Source organism: Cibotium barometz, chromosome 18, assembly GCF_041138505.1.
Source record: "Cibotium barometz isolate CiBa-2024 chromosome 18, ASM4113850v1, whole genome shotgun sequence".
NCBI classification, from domain to species: domain Eukaryota; kingdom Viridiplantae; phylum Streptophyta; class Polypodiopsida; order Cyatheales; family Cibotiaceae; genus Cibotium; species Cibotium barometz.
The window spans coordinates 31961012-31979159 of record NC_141063.1 but is presented as its reverse complement, the minus strand read 5'-3'; positions in this window follow the sequence as shown (position 1 = coordinate 31979159).

The following is an 18148-nucleotide window of genomic DNA, read 5'->3' as shown; positions in this document are numbered from 1 at the left end:
TCTTTCGCAATTATGCACCTACACACACTCCTCCATATGCCTTCCACACTCCCCAACTTGTAGCCTTATGGTGAATACTATATTAATAATACAATTAAAATCCATGTGAGCATGAAAGGCCCACTTTTATTTTCCACATCACTAGCCTATCTACCATACCAAAATATTTATCAAGCATACTTGTGGCATTTACAATGTGTGCATCCTAAATCAAGTAAAACCATTATATTTGAAGATAGAATGCTGTTATCAGGGTAGCCGCCAAGCCATCGCATCACCATGCCGTTATTCCATTGTGGGCGTCACAATCTTCTCGGACAAGCTTCCACCTTATTTACCATTGAGAAACCATCAAAATATTTACCATTAAGAAACCACCTTATTTACCATTGAGAAACCATCAAAATATGTACAAAATTGAAAATGAAAGATATCAATTTTTCATGTTACACTACTATGCATTTTGAATGCGTATGTGTGTATGGTTAATTTTTGTTTTTTTTTCAAGAATAGCAAAAATGGAAGAAAGAAAATTTGAGAAAGGTGTTTGTTTTTTTGATTTGTTGTGTTTCTCATTACAAAATCCGTTAGTTCTTCTTGAATTTTTGTAAATTACTTCCTTGTAGTGTTTTTGCAACTTCTAACTTGCTGCAATTTCTTCTTATTTACATTTTTACATTTTTACATTTTTACATTTTCAAAATAAAAAAACTATTAAATAAGTATATAATGGAAAGAATTTGGTTAAATAGACCTTAGAATCAGCTTTGTTGCCATCTCGGCTACTACGGATCATTTCTATTCAAAGTGGTAAGACAAAAATTAGCTTTGTTGCATAGGTTTTACCTGAATTTTGACTCCTCACATGACGAAATTGGGATAAAAATTCAAATTAGAGGAGGATTTGCAATACACAAATTTTTCTTTGTTTTTATAGGATTTTTGTGTTTTTTGCATTACTATAATTACATAAGTTAATCAACCTTAACCCTCTTTCTAATTTGGGACATCTTGATTGGCTGGCCACATTTAATGCATACAACTTTTTAGGCCACTAGTCCATAAAAATTTGAATCTCGACATTAATCAATTTTGGATAATTCGGGATTGCCTAGCCGTATTCAATGTGCGCAAGCTTGGAGCTTCTCTCTCTCTCTCTCTCTCTCTCTCTCTCTCTCTCTCTCTCTCTCTCTCTCTCTCTCTTCAACCTTCCTTGGAGTCTTCATCAACATACTAAACCAATTTGGAGTCTTCATCAACATACTAAACCAATTGATTGGTTGGGGGCCTCTCCTTAGACTAAAGAATCAAGCAAAATAAGAGGTAAAGTGTGATTTATGGTCTTTTTTTTCTTAATCTCAAAATATTTGGCTATTTAATGCAATTGAAACTCTCTAATGGATTTTAGTAATTAAACACATAAAGTTTCCATTTATTCTTAAATTAAAATGTTTTTAAAGCATCTCTCTCTCTCCCCCAAAGAATGGTCATTCCTATGATCAATTCTATATTCAAATGATGATTCTTATGAAGCAATTCTCAAATCTAAAAGTAATTTCTATGCTTGTCAAATTAGTGGCTTTTTAATGCTTTTATGCTACTTAATTTATGAAAAACTTAGGAATCAAGTCCATAATTGGATATTGATCCCAATGATAGTTATACTATCATATTGTATGACTAAAACTTAATGCTTTCAAAATTATTAAAAATTATCAGTAATAGCAGCGGAGCTATGGTAAATTTTTAAAAAAATAACACATAAATCATTTTTATACATAATATGAAAAGAGGACTTCCTACCATATTCTAGGATTAATCATCCTAAGTTAATTGAATAATTCTCATCATAAAATAAGCATGGAAAATCCTAATGTCTAAAATGGTTTTCCTTGAAACAAAAATTCAAAAAGAACTTTCCAATGTGCAATTGGAATTAATTGAAAATGTGTATAAAGGACCTTAGCCTAAGGGTCTAGATTTTCAAAATTTTTTAGATTATGGTCCAACTAAGGTTCCTATGGGCCAATAGGATCAATCCAAGTGTGGGGAGGAGATAAATCCAATGAATAAAAGAAAATACCCAAAAATGAGTAAATGCCCACATAAGATCAAGAGTTGACTGAGTACAAGGTTTATTTGTTAAAAACTATGAGATATTACTAAAAAAATGAGATATTTTGGTATAATGATACATTTTTGACACCTTGGTAAGGAGAAGGGGGGACTTAAAGGAGGCACGACGCCTATTTCACACATGTGGTGGAGTTTTTAACTCAAACAAATTGTGATATTTTTATCTCTTCTCTCTCCTGGATCAAACCAAATAAAAAGGGAGCCAAACTAGGTCCAAATCTTGTCCAAATTCAGTCAAACTGAACCTGGAAAATTCTAGAACCTAGTTGGACTTGGTTAGAGGCTTCTCTCACCTATAAATAGATCCTTGGTCTTTTGTAAAAAAATTTGTGAACTATATCGTGCCAGTATTATACGAAAATTATAAAAATAATGATATTTTTTATTATCCCTTAAAAATCCTCTACTTTTGGAGAGAGTGGAGCCTCTCTCTCTCTTCAACCATCCTTGGAGCTTTCCTTTCAACACACAAACCAATTGATTGGTTGGGGGATTCTTCTATGATAGAGAAGCAAGCAAAAACAAGAGGTAAAGTGGGATTTTATGGTTTTTTCTATACTATTCTCAATGTTTTCACTTCTCAACCCCTCTCAAGCTTGAGAAGTTTCTTAATTAAGTGTTTATAATGCAAATCAAGCTTTTCTTAAGTTTTGTAATGAATAATTAAGAAAAGTTTACATTTATGCTTAAATTAGAATACTTTTATGTTTATCTCTCTCTCCCCCAAAGAATGGTCATTCCTATGACCAATTCTCTATTCAATTGATGCTTCTCATGGACAAATTCTTAATTCACAAATCAAACTCTAGGCTTGTGAAGCTAGAGGTTAAGAAAATAGTTTTTTATACTTTTACGCTTGATAATTATGGTAATATTATGAGATAAATCCATAAATTGGATTTAAGGTTAAAAGATAGTTATACTATCATAATTACATTACTATGTCTTATTCTTTTCAAGAAAATTAAAATTTGCTAGTAATAGTAGCGGAGCTATGGTAAAATTTTTAAGAAATTGATACATAATTCATTCTTATGCATAACGTGAAAAGAGGACTTCCTACCATATTCTAGGATTGAATATCCTAGGCTAAAAGAATGATTTTTGTCACATTTAATGGAAAACTAATTTTTAAGGTTTATGTATAATTAAATAATTAAGAAAAGAGAAAATTATGATAATTATATTTAAATGATAAAAGAGAGAAATTCCTATGACATTTGGAATTCAATCATTTAAATAGAAAAAGTGAAATTCCTAGCATATTGGAATTAATGTATATTTTATTTAAATTCAAAGATAAATTTTAGATAAATTTATTTTATGCATGAAAAATATTTAAATAATAAAAGAGAAATTCTTAGCATATTGGAATTAATGGATATTTTATTTAAGTTCATAGATAAATTTTAGATAAATTTATTTTATGCATGAGAAATATTTAAATGATAAAAGATGATTTCCTATGACATTTGAAATTCAATCATTTAAATAGGAAAAGTGAAATTCCTAGCATATTGGAATAAATGGATATTTTATTTAAATTCAAAGATGATTTTTAGATAAATTTATTTTATGCATGAGAAATATTTAAATAATCAAAGAGAAATTCCTATGACATTTGGAATTCATTCATTTAAATAGGAAAAGCGAAATTCCTAGCATATTGGAATTAATGGATATTTTATTTAAATTCAAAGATGAATTTTAGATAAATTTATTTTATGCATGAGAAATATTTAAACTATAAAAGAGGAATTCCTATGACATTTGGAATTCATTCATTTAAATGAAAAAAAATGAAATTCTTGGTATATTGAATTAATAGATATTTTATTAAAGAAAAGAGAAATTTTAGATAGATTTATTTTATGATAAAAGAGGAATTCCCATGACATTGGAATGCAAATAATTAAATACAAAAAGAGGAATTCCCATGATATTTGAGGTCCAAGAAATTAAATGGGAAAAAGAGAAATTTTTAGTATAATTCAATTTATGATTATTTATCAAAAGTGGAAATATGGGTAGAATTGATTTTTGTAAATCCCATGAATTCTTTTATTCAAAAGAGGAATATTGAATATAATTCATTTGAGAAATTGAGAAAGAATATGGAAATAGTCGTTGAGAAAAAGAACCTTTATCTAGACCAAGCAATTGGTAAAAATTTAGAAAAAGTCCCATTATCAGTAGTATCGAAGTAGAAAAAGCTACTAAATGGGAATAGGATGTGATAAGATGTAAATGCGATGCGATAGGATGTGAATGGATGTGATAAGATGTAAATGGGATATGATAGGATGTGAATGGATGTGATAAGGTGTAAATGGGATGCAATAAGATGTGAATGGATGTGATAAGATGTAAATGGGATGTGATCGGATGTGAATGGATGTGATAAGATGTAAATGGGATGCGATAGGATGTGAATGGATGTGATAAGATGTAAATGAGATGCGATAAGATGTAAATGAGATGCGATAGGATGTGATAAGATGTAAATGGGATGCGATAGGATGTGATAAAGTGTAAATGGGATGCGATAGGATGTGAATGGATGTGATAAAGTGTAAATGGGATGCGATAGGATGTGAATGGATGTGATAAGATGTAAATGGGATGTGAAAGGATGTGGTGTAATGAAAATAAATGTGGATGAGATGTGAAGTAAATGGATGTGGATGTGAATGATGAGATGAGAATGAGATGAGAGGATATGTGAAAAGGTGAGATGGGAAGTAAATGGATGTGGATGTGTATGAATGTGATAAGATGTAAATGGGATGTGAAAGGATGTGGTGTAATGAAAATAAATGTGGATGAGATGTGAAGTAAATGGATGTGGATGTGAATGATGAGATGAGAATGAGATGAGAGGATATGTGAAAAGGTGAGATGGGAAGTAAATGGATGTGGATGTGTATGTGAAAGAATGTGATGTAAATGGATATGGATATGTATGTGAAAGAATATGATGTAAATGGATGTGGATGTGTATGTGAAATAATAGATGTGGATGTGGATGTGTATATGAAAGAATGAGATGTGATATAAAGGGATGTGGATGTGAATGTGATGTAGACGTGGATGAGATGTGGTGTAATGTAAAGAGATGTGGATCTGAATGTGATGTGGATGTGGATCAGATGTGATGTGATGTAAAGAGATGTGATGTGATGTGAATATATGTGGATGTGAAGTGATAGATGTGAATGTATGGATAGATGTGGATAGTCATGCATGTGAATGATCGGATGGATGTGGATGAATGAGATGGGATGTGTATGAATGAGATATGATGTGGATGTGATGTAATGCATAGATTTGGGTTTGCATTGCATAATGACACAAGATAAACATCAAAAGCCCAAAAGAACTGTCAAAAATACATTAAAACATGTTGCTCACATGGAGCAAGAACTAACGGACAAGCTCGTGGCCCCAGCCACCATGAAAGAAGAAGAACATCTCTTTCCAAGAGGAGGACCAACACCGACAAGAAGAGCTAGAGGAAGCATTGAGGGAAGACATGGATGTGTGAAGAGAAGCTGCCACAACAAGAAGACTGAAAGAAGAGGAAGACATGGATGCGTGAAGAGAAGTTGCCACGACAAGAAGATTGAAGACAAGAGAAGATGTGAGGCTCCAAGAAGTGAGGAGCCATGTGAAAATCTGGAGAGAGAGAGAGAGAGAGAGAGAGAGAGAGAGAGAGAGAGAGAGAGAGAGAGAAACCCCACAACCCAATGTAACTTGCCCCAACGGAGTAAAACCACCTCTGAGCCACCGATGATGTAGGCCATGTGGTAGATGTATGTGCGAGCACTTTAGTCAAGGTCACGGGCACTTGTAGTAGCCTTGGACACATAGAGAGAGAAAAAGTGTCAAGGACTATGAGTTTAGCGACTTGAGGCACTGGTCACGGACTATCAAGTAAGAAGGAAACTTGGTATAGGGTCCAGGTGTGCTAGGATTATTCACTTGAGAGGAGGTGTGCTAGGCATTGGTCGCAGACTATCAAGTAAGAGGGAAACTTGGTATAGGGTCCAGGTGTGCTAGGAGTATTAACTTGAAGGGAGGTGTTGAAATATACAAGTGAACAGGGTGTGTGCGGGAACAAGCCCTTGGCAAGAGGTTGTAAAAGAGAATCTGTAAATGTGAGAGAACTTGTGAAAAGGTGAGAAGTATCTACTGGGAGAGAATAAAGGGTAGCATGAGGAGATTAAGGAGGTGTGGAGATATTCTCGGAGAGGTGGAGAGAATCAAGCAAAAGAGGTGGAGTGAATCAAGGAGAAATCAATGGGATTGGATGCTTGGATGTAAACTCTATAAATTGAGGCATTGGCCTAATGAGAATTTGCTAGTTTTTGATTATGCATGCCTACATTAAGCTATCAATTAATTGCTCACTAATCATATCTTAATTATCATCTAATCTCTTTATTAATGATATTGATTCTGGCATTTAATCCACCATAGCTCATCACATTGCTACAAATTTAACACTATTCACATCCATTCATTCATTCACATTCACATCTATCACTTCACATACATTCACATCCACATCCCTTTACATCACATCACACCCACATCCCTTTACATCACATTCACATCCACATCCCTTTACATCACATCACATCCACATCACATCCATTCACATCCACATCCCCTTTACATCACATCACATCTCATTCCACATCCGCATCCACATCCACATCCATTTACATTACATCACATCACATCTCATTCCACATCCACATCCACATCCATTTACATTACATCACATCTTATCGCATCCACAATCACATCTTATCACATCCACATCCACATCCATTTACATCACATCACATCACATCTTCTCACCTCCACATCCACATCCATTTACATCACATCACATCCTTTCACATAACCTCACATCTCATTCTCATCTCATCATTCACATCCACATTCATTTACATCACATTCTTTCATATACACATCCATTTACTTTACATCTTATCCTTTCACATAACCTCACATCTCATTCTCATCTCATCATTCACATCCACATCCATTTACTTCACATCTCATCCACATTCATTTACGTCACACCACATCCTATCACATCTCATCCACATTCATTTACATCACACCACATCCTATCACATCTCATTCCCATTTAGTAGCTTTTTCTACTTCCATACCGAGACGATGGGACTTTTTCTAAATTTCCATAGTGAGACAATGGGACTTTTTCTAAATTTATGCCAATTGCTTGGCCTAGGTAAAGGTTCTTTTTTTCCAACAGATATTTTCATATTCTTTCTCAATTTTCTCAAATGAAATATATTCAATATTCTTCTTTTTGAGTAAAAGATTCATGGGATTTACAAAAATCAATTTTACCCATATTTCTCAATAATGCTCAAAATTTCACTTTTGATAAATACTCATAATTTGAATTATTCTAAAATTCCTCTTTTCCCATTTAATTTCTTGGATCTCATTTATCATAGGAATTTCTCTTTTTGTATTTAAATGATTACATTCAAATGTCATGAGGATTCCTCTTTTATCTTAAAATAAATTTATCTAAAATTCCTCTTTTCTTTAATAAAAATATCCATTATTCAAATATGCCAAGAATTCCACTTTTTCCATTTAAATGATTGAATTCCAAATTTCATGGGAATTCCTCTTTTATCATTTAAGTTTTTTTTTTCATGCATAAAATAAATTTACCTAAAATTCCTCTTTAAATTTAAATAAGATATCCATTAATTCCAATATGCTAAGAATTTCACTTTTTCCATTTAAATGATTGAATTCCAAATGTCATGGGAATTCCTCTTTTATCATTTAAATAAAATTACCAAAATTTCTTCTTTTCTTAATTATTTAATTATGCATAAACCTTAAAAATTACTTTACCATGAATTTGATAAAAATCATCCTTTTAGCCTAGGATATTCAATCCTAAAATATGGTAGGAAGTCCTCTTTTCACGTTATGCATAAGAATGAATTATGTATCAATTTCTTAAAATTTTACTATAGCTCCGCTACTATTACTGATAATTTTTAATATTTTTGAATAGAATAAACTTAGTAATACAATTATAATAGTATATCTATCTTCTAAACTTAAATCCAATTTATGGATTTAAATCATAAGATTATCATAATTTTAGAAGCATAAAAGTATAAAAAGCCACTTTCTTGACCTCTAGCTTCACAAGCCTAGAGTTTGATTTGTGAATTGAGAATTTATCAATGAGAATCATCATTTGGATAGAGAATTGGTCACAGGAATGACCATTCTCTTGGGAAGAGAGAGATAAACATAAAAAGCATCCTAATTAAGCATAAATGTAAACTTTTCTTAATTATTTATTACAACTCTTAAGAAAAGCTTGATTTGCGTTATAAACACATAATTTAGAAACTTCTCAAGCTTGAGAGGGATTGAGAAGTGAAAACATTGAGAATAGTAGAGAAAAACCATAAAATTACACTTTACCTCTTGTTTTTGCTTGCTTCTCTATCTTAGAAGAAGCCCCAACCAATCAATTGGTTAGTATGTTGAGAAGAAAGCTCCAAGGAAGGTTGAAGAGAGAGAGAAGATGAGAATACAAAAGAATGAGGGTCTATTTATAGGTGAAGGAGGCCTCTAGTTGAGTCCAACTAAGTTCTAGAATTTTTCAGCTTCAGTTTGGCTGAATTTGGACAAGATTTGGTTTAGTTTGGCTCCCTTTTTGATTTGGTTTGATCCAGGAGAGAGGAGACAAAAATATCATAATTTTATTGAATTAAAAACTCAACCACATGTGTGAAATAGGCGCCTACCTCAAAGTCTTCCCCCTCCTTACCAAAGTGTCAAAAATGTATCATTATTCCAAAATATCTCATTTTTTTAGTAATATCTCATAGTTTTTAACTAATAAACCTTGTATGATGAAGTGGCCAAATTCATAATCCAACTAAACAACGTGCTCATGCAGTACTAGATGGTGGATCCAAAGTAAATGTCATTAATGTGGAAATTGTAGTGGGATTGGGTCTCAAATGGGATCCCATTCCATTCAACATAAGAATGGCAGATAATAGAATGGTAGTTCTTTAAGGAATTATCAAGAATGTCCAAATAAAAATCAAACAAGTATACTTTAAGGTCAACTTGGTGGTCATAACCACTGAGAACCACATTGGGTCTTATGGAACCTTAATTGGAGCATAATTCAATTTTTTTTAAAAATCTGGACCCTTAGGCTAAGGTCCTTTACACCTATTTTTCATTAATTCCAATTGCACATTGGAAAGTTCTTTTTGAATTTCTGTTTTAGGGAAAACCATTTTAGACACTAGGATGATTTTTATATTCAAAAATATCTCAATTTTGAATTACCTCCCTCTAGACATTTTCTCTCTCTAGGCCAAAATAGGGTAAAACAGGATCTTTCTTTTATTTCATAGAGGGGAATAATTATAAGATCAGAAGGGGAGGTTCTTACACCTACACACCTACACACCTACACACCTCAAAAGCTGGAGGGAGGAACATCCTACCCCACTTAAAAAACGCGAGATGTCCTCATCTCGCAAAATTAGAGGAGAACTCTTTCCCTTAAGATCCAACTGATTGGGGTTCCTTATAGTCTGGTGAACCCAACAGAATCCTTGGATAAAGATCTTTTATATAGAACTCATCAGATAACAATTCACTCAGATCATAACATTCAAATTAGAGAACTCTTTCCCTTAAGATCCAACTGATTGGGGTTCCTTATAGTCTGGTGAACCCAATAGAATCCTTGGATAAAGATCCCTTATATAGAACTCATCAGATAGCAATTCACGCAGATCATAACATTCAAATCCTTATCACAATGATGGTCCATTAGACTGAAATTTCTATCTGAACTCCTCCATGGGAATTTTCAATTATATGGATTTTTAATTTGACATCCCTTAACTTGATCCACTGGGTCAAGTGTTAACAGCAGCAATCTGTAAGCACAATCCACTAATCTTATAGTGATTTGCTGAAGTCATTAATGTCATTCCAGTTATGAACATCATCACAGGGACTCATCCCATTCATCCTCATTGTGGTTTTGCTCAGCTTATTACATTTCAACCAAAATTCAGGAATCATCATTTTTTCAATCAGAATCCAAATTAACTCATCAGTTCTCAACCAGAATTTAAAAATTGTACCAACCACATTCGAATTCGTCATCTTAGTAGCATTTATGCTTATAATTTCAAGTCTTCGATTTACTCATATACTGCCAGTAAAAGAGCTACAGTTATACCCTCGGTATATACGGGTAGTCACGGTCCTTGGAACTATAAGGTAAATACCATCATGTCTAGGTCTCAAGCACGTTAGGGATTTAATGCAATTGCGGTGCTTCCATCTGAAGACCCAATTACTAATTTATGAATTTTAATTTTAATGAAAATAACACTTTTGAAATAAAAATAAATCCTTTATGCATCCTTCTATGCATAAAATCAATTTTAATGAGAATAACACTTTTGAAAGAAAAATAAATCCTTTATGCATCTTTCTATACATAAAATCAATTTTAATGAGAATAACACTTTTGAAATAAAAATAAATCTTTTATGCATCTTTCTATGCATAAAGTCAATTTTAATGAAAACAATACTTTTATAATAAAAATTTCCATTATGCATCTTTCTATGCATAGAAATTAAATTCAATGAAAACAACACTTTTATAATAAAAATTTCCATTATGCATCTTTCTATGCATGGAAATTAAATTCAATGAATACAACACTTTTATAATAAAAATTTCCATTATGCATCTTTATATGCATAGAAATTAAATTCAATGAAAACAACACTTTTATAATAAAAAATTTCCATTATGCATCTTTTTATGCATAGAATTTAAATTCAATGAAAACAACACTTTTATAATAAACAGATTTTCAATATGCATCTTTCTTGCATAGAAATTAATTTTTCAATAACAAATATCAATGATATCCATGCATATTCATAGGTGAATATGTACATGGAGTAAATAAAAATATTTCTTTTAGAATGCACAAATGGTGGGAATTACTCTTTCAGAATAACATAAAAATAAACTTTATTTTCCATAAAATTTAAGAAAATTTTGCCATAACCTCCTTTATATGGTTGACCATTTCTCAAATTTTAACATTCTATTTTCAATTTAAAATTAACCCCAATTTGAAGTAAAGTACTCTAATCTACTCAATTTTTAGTTTCTAGAGTGTAAACACAATAAGAAAAGTTTAATCAGTTTATTTGTTACTCATTTTAAGATAAAGAAAGGCTACATTCTCTAGGGAGGAAATGGGGGTAGCCTTTTCATCAAGGCATAACATCAGGATTCACTTTAATCAACTAAAAAAAAAGAAAATCAGAAAACCATAGATTTGAAATTAAAAAGTAGAAATTTTAGCTTACATGGAGTTTTGCAAGCTTTCCTTTGGCTTGAGGGATTGAGGGATTGGGGGTTCTACTCTTGTTTGGAATCATTTTCTCTAAATATCTCTTCTTTTTTAACTAATAAACCTTGTCTTTAGTCAACTCTTCATCTTATGTGAGCATTTACTCATTTTTGGGAGATTTTCTTTTATTCTTCAATTTATCTCCTCCCTACATTTGGATTAATCTTATTGGTCCATAGGAACCTTAATTGGAGTATAATTCAAATTTTTTTGAAAATCTGGACCCTTAGGCTAAGGTCCTTTATACCTATCTTATTGGGATTAATTTAAGTTGAAAATAGAATGATAAAAATGAGAAATGGTCAGCCATACAAAGGAGGTTATGGCAAAATTTTCTTGAATTTTATGGAAAAGAAAGTTTATTTTTATGTTATTCCAAAAGAGTAATTCCCATCGTTTGTGCATTCTAAAAGAAATATTCTAATTTACTCCATGTACATATTCACCTATGAATATGCATGGATATTATTGATATTAATTATTAAAATTAATTTCTATGTGTAGAAAGATGCATAATGAAAATTTTTATTATAAAAGTGTTGTTTTCATTGAATTTAATTTCTATGCATAGAAAGATGCTTAATGGAATTTTTTTAATTATAAAAGTGTTTTTTCATTAAAATTGATTTTATGCATAGAAAGATGCATAAAGGATTTATTTTTATTTTAAAAGTGTTATTCTCATTAAAATTTTCTTTTATGCATAGAAAGATGCATAAAGGATTTATTTTTATTTCAAAAGTGTTATTCTCATTAAAATTGATTTTATGCATAGAAAGATGCATAAAGGATTTATTTTTATTTCAAAAGTGTTATTCTCATTAAAATTTGATTTTATGCATAGAAATATGCATAAAGGATTTATTTTTATTTCAAAAGTTTTATTTGATTTTATGCATAGAAAGATGCATAAAGGATTTATTTTTATTTCAAAAGTGTTATTCTCATTAAATTTGATTTTATGCATAGAAAGATACAAAAAGGATTTATTTTTATTTCAACAGTGTTATTCTCATTAAAGTTGATTTTTATGCATAAATAGATGCATATTTTTATGAAAGTGTTATTCCCACACTGAAGTTGATTTTTATGCATAGATAGATGCGTAAAGAATCTTTATATCAAAATTAGAATTCTCTTAAATTCTATGTTTAAATTCTATGAAATAGATATGAATAGAGGTGATGTGATGTGAGGTGAATAGATGTGATGAGATGTGAATGAATGGATGGATGGATGTGATGCGAATAGAGGTGATGAGATGTGAGGTGAATAGATGTGATGAGATGTGAATGAATGGATGGATGGATGTGATGCGAATAGAGGTGATGAGATGTGAGGTGAATAGAGGTGATGAGATGTGAGGTGAATAGATGTGAATTAGATAGATGTAAATGAATGGATGGATGGATGTGATGTGAATAGAGGTGATGAGATGTCATGTGAATCAGATAGATGTGAATGAATGGATGGATGGATGTGATACGAATAGAGGTGATGAGATGCGATGTGAATTAGATGGATGTGAATGAATGGATGAGATGTGATGTGAATTAGATAGATGTAAATGAATGGATGGATTGATGTGATGTGAATAGAGGTGATGAGATGTGATGTGAATGAATGGATGGATAGATGTGAAGTGAATAGAGGTGATGAGATGTGAGGTGAATAGAGTTGATGATGAGATGTGAGGTGAATAGATGAGATGAGATGTGTATGAATGAGATATGTTATGGATAGATGTGATTAGATGTTATGTGGATAGAATGTATGTGATGGGATGGTGATGAGAATGAATGTATGAATGAGATATGATATGGATAGATGTGATTAGATGTTATGTGGATAGAATGTATGTGATGGGATGGTGATGAGAATGAATGTGATGGATATGAATGAATGTGATGTGAATCGGGATGTGAATAAATGAGATGTGAGTCATGTGAATTGAGGTGAAAATGATGTGATTGGATGAGAATGGGAATACATATGAAAATGATGTGACTGGATGAGATGTGGAAATACATATGAAAATGATGTGATTGGATGAGATGTGGGAATACATATGAAAATGATGTGATTGGATGAGATGTGATGTCATGTGAATTGAGGTGAAAATGATGTGATTGAGGTGAAAATGATGTGATTGGATGAGAATGGGAATACATATGAAACGGATGTGATTTAAATAATGTGGATTGATGTGGAACCATGTGGAAAGACGAGAGTTCGTTATAGAAATTGTATTTATGACTTGTTTTTAAATGACTGTTTTATGTCAAGAATGCTGGGGAAGCATTTTGACCGTCTTGTGAATGAGGTCATGGAGACCTAATCTGATAAAGTTGCAACAGCTAATGGAGAGTCAATGGAGGACATCTCGCATAGCAAGGTCAGCTGAGGTCTTGACCAGCCTCTTAATTTAAATGGTGAGCTTCCGGTACGATGGATGAGGAACCAAGGAAGCGGCCTATGAGTGAAGTGCTAGTAGGTGACCTGCGAAGGATCCTAGAGGGTGCAGACCATACGGTGCTCGGGCTCTGGGTCACCGAAGATACCCACACATGCATCGTGGAAGATATTGGAACAAGGAGTAAGAGTTGTTTTCTGAATTTGGGCATGGATCTAGTTGATTGACCTTGTTGGTAGTCCATGGCTCTTTTATATGGATCCGTTGGTTGATCTTGCTGATCTTCAACGGAGATTCCATTTTGATACCTGAATATATGCCTGAGTACTATGAGCTAGGATGAGGGACCAAGGAAGCGGCCTATGAGTGAAGTGCTAGGTGACCTGCGCGACGAAGGATCCTAGAGGGTGCTGACCATACGGTGCTCGGGCTCTGGGTCGCCAAAGATACCCACACGTGCATCGTGGAAGATATAAGAACAAGGAGTAAGAGTTGTTTTCTGAATTCGGGCCTGGATCTGGTTGATTGACCTTGCTGGTTCTCAACGGATGAGTCCATGGCTCTTTTATATGGATCCGTTGGTTGATCTTGCTGATCTTCAACGGAGATTCCATTTTGATACTTGAATATATTGCCGAGTACTATGAGCTAGGAACCATCAAAAAGGCCCTTGAGTGGACAGGTGGTGAGCATTCTGGTTGCCAATGATGCCATAGGTACACCGATGAAGGAATGATTGGAAATAAGGATTCAATCGGAGATTTTGAGGATTATGATCACTGATACTATGATTTCATTAAATGATTGTTTTAAAGACAACTGATTATGATCAGTGACACTATGATTTCATTAAATGATTGTTTTAAAGACAACTGATTATGATCAGTGATACTATGATTGTTTTAAAGACAACTGATTATGATAAGTGACACTATGATTTATGATGAGTGACACTATGATTTCATTAAATGATTGTTTTAAAGACAACTGAATTTGTGAAAAGGGTAATTTCATATTGGGTGTGTAAGTGGTGTAACTAGTTTTAAGTTTGCATGAATATTAGGTGTGTAAGTGGTATGACTAGTTTTAAGTTTGCATAAATATCTGGCTAGGGGGCCTGGGAACTCCTTTCCCTGGTACCAGGGACAAAACCTAACAAAATTCCTAATTGGATCCCATCACTACAGTGGTTGGGCGGTTGGCTAACCCACGGGATTGGATGGGGTTAGGTTGGACTGATGGATCCCTAAAATAAGACTCAATTTTATTATGGTACGATAGATGAAGTAAATCCCGGATAAAAATTGTTCTATGGAAAAGAATCAACGGCTGTGTCTCTCAAAAAATGAGGAAAAAAGCGTTGGTCTCTATGATCCAAGTGCAATCTTTTCCTTGATCTAACTATGGGACTTACGGGTTTGGTCAGATCAGCTCAGTTAGTTAAGGCTTTTGACTACGTTAGAGTAAAAATATCCTGGAGGAATCGTTCGTGCCTTCCAGGCGAGGAAAGTTTTTTTGGGTTCGGTTTTGGAAGAACCGGGGTAGTCTCTTGTTCGGATATCCGTGGGGGCGAGGCCCCGAGTGAGAGACCCTACCCCACGCAAGAAGTGCTACTTCCGCTGCTAGTACCCCTGAATTCGCGTTGCGCGGAGGGGACAAGGATCTTTCAGAGAAGCTCCAATCTCTTCAATTTTTAGAGGATTATTAGAGGATAATAGAAAATCTGCTTATTTTAGAGTAATACCGACATAGTTTAGTTTCATAGATGAGAATACACCAAGTCAATGGTGTAAGGCAATCTTGTCCATACAAAGCTTTGAAAGGACTCATCCCAATACTTTGATGATAAGAAGCATTGTAAGAAAATTTGACCAGATGCAGATGACTTAACCACTTCTTGGGTTCCCTGCCACATCATGACTGAAGAATATCTTCTATTACCTGACTCACCCTTTTAGTGTGGCCATCTGTTTTGGAGTGATAGGCTGTGTTGAGATCCAAGAAAGTTCCTAACTGCTTCAAAGAACGCAGTCCAAAATTTTGATGTGATCTCTGTCACTTACTATTCTCCTAGGTAAGCCATGTAATCTGAAGATTTCTTTAAGAAAAACTCTGGCAACATCCACTACATTGTATGTTTCTTTCACTGGAATCAGATTTGCAACTTTGGTTAGTCTGCTAACTATCACAAAAATGGAGTTATAACCTGATTGCACTGAAGGTAATCCAGTGATAAAGTCCATACTGATACATTCCCACTTCATCTAAGAAATGTTTAGAGGCTGCAGTTTCCCTAGCATCTTGACTCTCTTTGCCTTGACTCTTTGACACATTAAGCATTTCCGCACATGATCAAGTACATCCTTTTTGAGTCCTAGAGAGAAGAAGCTTTTCTTCACAGACATATAGGTTTTTATAAACCCTGGCAGCTATCACGCTATCATGGGCTTCTCTCATAATCCTTCCCTTTATTCCCTCATCATTGGGGATACATAGCCGATTATTATAATACATGCATCCTTCCAATTTGTATCCAAGAACTCCACTCATTTCCTGAGGAGTCTTGCTTTCGAAACTACATCAGAAGGGTAGCAATAGGGGCAAAGAATTTGTCCTGCATGATTTTCCCTTTTGCTTCACTTATCAATGGATTTGACACCACTGTTATTGCAAGCAAGGAGGCTTTTCTGTTGAACGCATCTGCCACCACATTTTCTCTCCCAGGCCGATAATTTCAAAATCAAAATCCTGTAGGATGTGCATCCATCTCCTTTGACACATGTTGAGATCCCTTTGGGTGAAGATCCACTTTAGACTTTGATGATCTGCCACCACATTTTCTCTCCCAGGCCGATATTTAATTTCAAAATCAAAATCCTGCAGGGTGGTGTGCATCCATTTCCTTTGACACATGTTGGGATCCACTTTAGACTTTGATGATTTGTCCTCATCATCAAGGTGAATCTTTGTCCCAAAAGATAATATCTCCACAACTTCAGAGCATACACTACTGAGAGTAACTCTAAGTCATGGACGTCATAATTTCTCTCATGTGTTTTGAGTTTTCTAGATTCATAGGCCACTGCATTACCTTCCTACATAAGACCACCGCCTAAGGCAAATCCATTAGCATCAGTAAACCACCTCAAAGGGTTTGGTAAAATCTAGCAATTTAAGGACAGGGTTGGTTACTAAGGTTGTCTTTAGCTTGTCAAAGGCACTCTGACTCATTGCAGTTCACTGAAAAAGTGTACTCTTCTTGAGAATGTTAGTTAAAGGGGATGCTATTTGAGCATACCTAGGTATAAAGATCCTATACCATCCGATTAATCCTAGGAATCCTCTGACTTCCTTTACCGTCTTGAATTCTGGCCATTCTACTACTGCTTGGATCTTTGCGGGGTCGGGAGAAATCCCATCTACTATGAATCCCAAGTATTCCACCTGGTCAACAGAGAAAGAACACTTGCTCTTCTTTGCAAAGAGTTGGTGTTTCCTTAGGATTTCCACGACCTTGCGCACATGATCTTCATGATCTGCAGCATTCTTTGAGTATACCAAGATATCATCAAAGAAGACAAGAATAAAATCATCCAAGTATTCTCTGAGAATATCCTACATAAGACCATTAAATGTCGCCGGGGCATTAGTCAATCCAAACAGCATGACTGTGAACTCATAATGTCCATAGCGAGTATTGAATGTTGTCTTAGGGATGTCTTGCTCCTTGATTCTAATTTGGTAGTACCCGGATTTGAGATCTATTTTTGTGAACATTTGGGTCCCACTTAACCGATCGAGAAGTTCATCAATCCTAGGAATAGGATACTTATTCTTAATTGTTAATTGATTCAATCCTCTCTAGTCAATATAGAGTCTTAATGTTTCATCTTTTTTCTTTTGAAAGAGAACGGGCGCACCCCAAGGTGAGACACTGGGTCTGACAAATCCCTTCTCTAACAATTGTCTTAGCTGCTCCTTAAGTTCTATGGCTTCAGGGACTGGCATTTTGTATGCACGCTGAGCCACTAGTTGAGCTCGGGGGTTAATTCAATCTCATGATCTACTTCACGAGACGGAGGCATCTCAGTCAGCTCTTCAGG